The sequence below is a fragment of the Watersipora subatra genome, chromosome 3, assembly GCF_963576615.1.
Source record: "Watersipora subatra chromosome 3, tzWatSuba1.1, whole genome shotgun sequence".
NCBI classification, from domain to species: domain Eukaryota; kingdom Metazoa; phylum Bryozoa; class Gymnolaemata; order Cheilostomatida; family Watersiporidae; genus Watersipora; species Watersipora subatra.
Window position 1 is genome coordinate 37,526,232 of NC_088710.1, and position 6,940 is coordinate 37,533,171.

Sequence of the window (6,940 nt, forward strand, 5' to 3'; positions counted from 1 at the left end):
GTCTCAAAGGTAAGAACTCCCATAGTACGTACTACACGTAAACATTGTAATGTTAAATTTTCATGCAGGTGATAACCACTAAATATACTAATGTTACAGTAGGTACTAAGGTTAACATATTGTTTTGTCACTAATTTTTAATCAATACAGCACATATATACTATTTTAATGATTTTTACCAGGTGATCTTTGCATTAGATAATTACTATGGCTTTCTAGACCACTCTATATGATATTTCCGCCTTACACTTACACAAATTAAAACCATATAATTGTATACCAAATCATTTTCATTGTAACCATAGTGAAACAGACTTTATTCAGCCATCACTTGCTAATTATTTCACATTTTCATTTAAACACCTTTTTGGTTTTATTTTTTCTCTTAATTTATTTCAAGAACACACTTTTTTCATGATATGAAATTTAAAAATTACAGTTGTTTGAAAACTTTTACAGTTGTCTCATTTTGTCTCTTAACTCATTTGAAACAAAAACATTCTTCTCATGATATGAAGTTTAAAAATTAGAATGGTAAATGTTGTATAATTACGTTAAATGAAAATAGATTTTCTGTCCAGACTTTTTTATTACCCAAGCAATGCCGGGCATTCAGCTTGTACTACCATATTGCACAGGAATCAGATGCATAGCATTACATAGCACGAAATTAAACGATGCACAAATGAGTTTCAACAGATCTGCCATATGCCGGATCTTAAATAGATAGTTCTTGATGACATTGAGCACTGTCAATAAGGAAATCGATGATGAAAATTGTGAACAAGCTGTTGAAAAAAATCACTGTTTTAGGATGATGACCAATAACTATCATTGTGATTTAGCGAGCAACTGCCACTATAGTGAACGACTGACATTATAGCGAACAACAGCCACTATATTGAACAACTGTCCCTATAGTTTTCTAGTTTTAAGAAAATAGACCAAAGAATAAAAGGAATGGGATAAAGTGAATATAAAAAGCAACACAGCTATCCACATAATGATCAAATTGTGCTTTCAAATGCTTTCAAGTGCTTTCAAATCGATGAGTGTTTCAAACAGTAGCTAGAAAACTGTAAAGTGAGAAAATTATTTACAAGCTAATAAGAAAGGCTGCCTACAAATGCAACTATAACCTACTTATTGCAACTATGAATGTTGTGTTAATATTGCATCAAAACAATGATAATAGATTAAAAGCATGATATTAAGTAATTATAGGAGCCAAGTGGGGGTGTAGACACAACGATTTATACGTAACTAAAAACGCAACGTCAAAGGTTGCTAAAAACTGGGAAACAACCTTTTAAATACTGTTAAAATGATCATCAGTCATGAATTTGGCGACTCTATGATACAATTTCAATGCCCTTTTTATGCACTAAAAAATTAGTGGAAATATCTGCTTGAACGCAGACAATTTACTCAAACCTTTCACATGTCAAGCAAGTAGATCCTCCAAGTCATGTCTGTTATGATTGAGAAGATTTTTTACTTCTAGACTAATACTACACCCAACTAGTACTACACAACAATAAAATATTGAAAGATGTACATCACTACTTTTTAGCCAAACGCGTAACGGTTTTACATTTTTTAAACTTATAATTGACAGAACTAGAACTATTTTTTAGATTCTAGAACTATTTTTGCAACCAGAATAAAAGCTCAAATTAAGTGATCCCTGAAGGTCAGAAGTTGTACAAAATAAGTTATTACATTTACTTGCAATGAGCCGATTGCTAGAGTATTAACAATCTCCAAAGAGTGCATTGAGGATACATGTATACTACTCGCTACACGTTTTTTCAGAGTGCAACCTCTAGCACTTTAGAAGTTGCATTATAAAAAAAATTCTTACATAGTATAGTATTTAATTTAATGACGGAGTGGCAGAATTTAAAAATGTGGAGTTACAAAAAATCAAACCAAACGCAATGACAAAAACTATAGCACTGCTTCTGCTAATGAACAGTCTTATTAGTTTAAAGCATATCCCAGGCTTTGTCTCAGCTTATGATGAATTGATTGACAACAAAATCAGATTTCCATGGCAAACTTCAGTTGCACAATAAGAAAATAACAGCTGATAAGTTCCCCATTAAAAGTTCAAACGTCACTAAAATATGACATCTTGCAGTTACAGAATACTTAATTCAAGCTACATATTATGGGCATTGTCATGAAACTCAGATGCTGTATTGCCAAAGTAAGACAATCCCACAGTTATAGAAAAATCACAGATCTTCAATTTCCTGTAGCTCAGTGCATACCCAAGACTTTTTATTTGCATTTGAACTTTCTCAATGAGGTATGTTTTAGTAAAACAAAAGTAAATGAATTGTGGCGTTTGCTGGAAAGCCATTCAATTACACTACTGACGGAAATGTTGATTTTATTGAGTCCACCTATTTTATTTTACCACATCTTTTTACCACATTTATTGGTAAGTGAATTACAAAAAGGTAAAAATATCTGGCAATCTGAACATTTCAGAATTAGTACCGAAAACAACAGAAGCTAGATGTTTTTATTTCTAAAGGCTTACTTTACCATAACTAATCTGACCAAACGAACTATAAATTTACACAACAGCATCTCCATATCAATTTTATTGGCGTTGCTTTATAACGTGTCGCAGTAGACTAGTCTTTTTTAACAGAAAATCGGGTCACCGAACTTGTGCACAAGAAGTAACGATTGAATAACTGTCACGGACTCTGACCAACATTGTATTTCAAAAACTGACGTATGCAGACAAAAAAATTACTACTGTATTAACTTTTCAAATTTTATTTCTCATGATAGCCTAATTATTTGTTATACGGGGTATCTGATCAGAGCGCCAACAAAACTTAACAAACATCAATTACTGTTACACTATCTCGAATGTTACCAAACATGAAAAATTATTAATGTTAAAATTTGTTAATGCTACTATTAAAAATACCGATTTTCCATAAAAAACCTGTATGCAGTTAAAGGCAGTTGCACAATCTTGGACCTAGATTTGGAGCGCTTACATGTCGCAAAAGCTATAAGTTATATTTTGTTATGACATGAGCAAGCTTGCCAACTCTCACGTGAGACATGAGCGTAAGACATGAGCGTGAGACTCACGCAATCGCCCTAAAGACCCAAAACCAAATCTCAAGCATTGCCCCACTCGGGTTGGCAGGCCTAGACATGAGATAATATCAAAACAGAATAATAATGTATTCAAAAATGAGCTATTCATACAAAATTACAAACATTGAAAAAATGACTCCAATTAGCTAATTATAGTTCTGGAAAACAAACTACTGTTCTGTCGTCTTGTAGTTGAATGCTATACACAATATCAATAACGTTGGAAGCCTCCATTATCGGCAATGACCTCGCATGATTTTCAATTTCACAGCGGGCTTCTATATTTTCCCTAACGCCAAGTGTTTGACAAATTATAGCCGACCAATTTGAGTGGATTTGTTGTAGCAGCCGTCAGCCCTTGGAGCTCGAAATTTCGCTTTCGGTTGTTGTTGTATAGCGTTTTCGCAATTAGTTTGACGCTACTTCTATTTTTTTATTTTTTAGTTGTAGTACGTTATATTTTTATTTAGCATGTCTTTTTGAAGTAATTAAAATATCCGTATTCATGATTGTGAACCTCTTTAGTGACGTAATCGGAATAAATCGAGTTACTTGTCTTATATGTTGATTTTATTGCGAGTTGCTGTTAGGAAAGTCTCTGCATCGCTTTTAATTTTTTTAGTTACAAAAAGTTGATTAGTCCGTTTGTGTAGGTTTCGTGTTTGTTGGCGGCTCTTTCAATATTTTATTATCGTATCAAATCGTCATATCCTTTATCAAATAGAGCAAAAGTGGATGGTACATGTGTTGTTAGCTGTTGTTGACTTAAGAGGATTTAATGGTTTTGATTGAGACTGTTGCGCGTTCACCACAGGTTTCACTAATGGTAGCTGTTTGATATTTGGTTTGTATCTTTTATATCAATATGTATCAATTGTTCCGTATACTGCTGTCATCCTCTCTGTGATATTTGGTTCGAGTATAAAGTTTGGATATGCGTATAGCTGGCAGGTTTTCGCATTGACTTGAGCAAACTGCCGAATTTGTTATAGAAAGTCTGCAAGTACTGTCTTCCACTGTATTTAACTTTATATCGACATAACTTCCTACTCATTTTACATGGGCGATACTTTTCTCATTTGTACCTTTTACAGGGGGTATGTTAAATGTTAAAAGCTACTGAATGAAGTAATATGTTTTTCAATAATAAATATTATTTTAACATGATAGTAGGCCTATGTTTTGCTTTCTGTCCATTTGGTTATTTTTCCTTAAAGACTTCTCTTGAGCTTGTATTTATCAGCCATCACCATAGCGCAATTGTATTTGTTAATGAAACCATAGACTAGTTGCATTTGTTTAAGCAAATGTCTCTTCTGCAAATATTTTGCATACTGCATGTCTGATATTTTTGGTGCACAATCTATTTGCATCAAGCTAGCTCACACGGTCAGCTCTTTTCATTTATAGATGGCATCATATGTCATGCCTCTAATCAGGTCAGCTTTATGAGACCAAAGACTGCATATTATTCTTTAAAAACAGCCATATTTTATTTTATATAAGTACCTTTTGTGTTTCCATCTACATGTAGTAGTAGTAGTTTCTTAATTGACAAATTGCCTACGCGTATGTCCCATACACCATATGGTGAGAAGATACGGATATTCGATGGCTAATGTGTCTGATTCTAGCTAAAACTTGTTCATTAATTAAAAGCACAACCTGTTTTTGTCACTGTCTAGTTGTAATTTCTTTATTGTTCAGCGGTTCTTATTATAGGCATATCGTTGTAATTTTTTGATTTAGTGAAATAAAAAGCAAAATGAACATCTTAGCATTTAGTTTATTAGAATTTTTAGAATGCTTATAATTATTGACAGCCCCCGCAAAATATTTTTGTTAAATTGAATAATCGCTTTTCTTACATATATTTGTTAAGGTAAGCTGTAAGATATAAGACATAATATATGATGTAGGTGCTACCAATGTAAACAGTTGTTCCTGAAGTAGTTGATTGTATGCAGTTCTAATTGAAGAAGTTGGAAGCTATTTGCAGTTCCTGAGTGAAATACTATATAGTAGTTTACAGATTAATTTTTCAAAGCATATGTTAAGAAGCAGAATAAATCTAGTACAACTCATTTTAAACTATCACGTGTGTACTTTATTGTGTTTAGAAACAGAAAATGAAATATCAGCTACCAGAAGCTGGCTAGTAACTTGTCTAGATCTTTCCTTGTTGTTGAGTTCCTCAATGAGTACCGAGCGACATTGTTTTCCTTATCCAGAGTTGTAGATTTTTGCGGTTCTTTGCATTCCAGATTGTTTATTTTTTTAATAGAATTATTGACAATCAGTCAAGGCTGTCTGGAATTGCAGTATATTTAGTATTGCCATTCATGTGCATTGGATCTGGTGAGCAGTTATTGGTGTAGAATTGTGTTCTTTTGCGTTCCAAAGTAAGCATTTTCTCAGCTAGTCACCAGTTGTTGTATTCTGTGTCCCTTTCATTACTCCATTGGGTTCAGAAAAATATCTCTTCGTTTACCTATTAAATATTTCTGCAGTTATTTTTATACGAAAGAGAAATTATTATTTTGTTTTCTGGTTTTGTTATATTTCTTATCTCCCATTCTCTCACTTGTGAGACAGTTCAAACAATTTCTCAGTCCAATTCGATGGAAATAGCATATTTTCATTGAGGTCAGATTGTTCTTACATAACTTCTTTGCAGAAGCTAAGTCAACAGCATAGTAAGGTGAAGAGCTTTTAACATCATCAAACAACTATGCTGAACGAATGCTAATGGTTTTATAAAAATGCTCCTAAAACTTTGTTCTTAAATCAAAGAAAATACAGGAATCTTTGTGCATATCGCTGACAGTAGATTGAACTATACTTAAAAAGGTTCTCGAGAATTCATGACCAAAAAGTCATTGCTAACCATTTCAGCATTTTTCTGCAAATATATGACATGTTTCATAAAGCATGGAAAATTTAAATGTTGATCAGTGAAAGCTGATCAACATCGGTTGGAATCGTCCAAGATAGACACACAAATATGACTCCCATGGCTATGCATGCATAAAAAGTTATTTATAATGGCTGCTAGACAATCATTACATTCATAGTTGCTTCTGGAACATATTTCTTCGATGTCTTTTTAGATGTAAACTTCCGTAATAAAAACATTTTGTATCAGATTTAGTGACCTCGATATCCATTATGACTTTATTAAATGCACTGATTTATACTGCTAGTTTATTTGCACAAATATTCCCGCAAGGAGTTGGAAACCTCCATTATGATTAGTTGTGTAAAAAGTGAGTACCTACTTCAACTTTATTGAACCTCAAGGAAATGATCGCAATCATCGTCACACGTGAAACACTTCAACACCGGTGTGACTTGCATTAAGATGCTGGTAAAAACATGTATACACAACAATAGTAAATGTGTCATGGAACTGGCTAAATCATTTATATTAAACTTAATGAAGTGTGATGTAACTGTAATTTACTTACATTTTGTAATTGTAACATATATTTGTAGATTTTTTTAGCTCGTCCAGAACTTTTGTTTATTACCATTCTGTAAGATAATGTGTACTGAGCTTTATATTATTTTATTGTCTTTGGTTTATAAGGAAATTTTAATTCAATTTTTTAAACATTTGATTAGATGGGATTAGACCAATTTAAAAAGATTTTTAGCTTTTATGCTGAACGAAACATTCCTCTTCTTGCTCATCATCAACTTTTCAACAGTTTCTTACCCCATGTAGTATTGCTACTAAAATATCTAGGTCTGATTCCCAGCATGGATGCTATAGCTGATGTTTTGACATCTAGATCGTGGTTTCTAC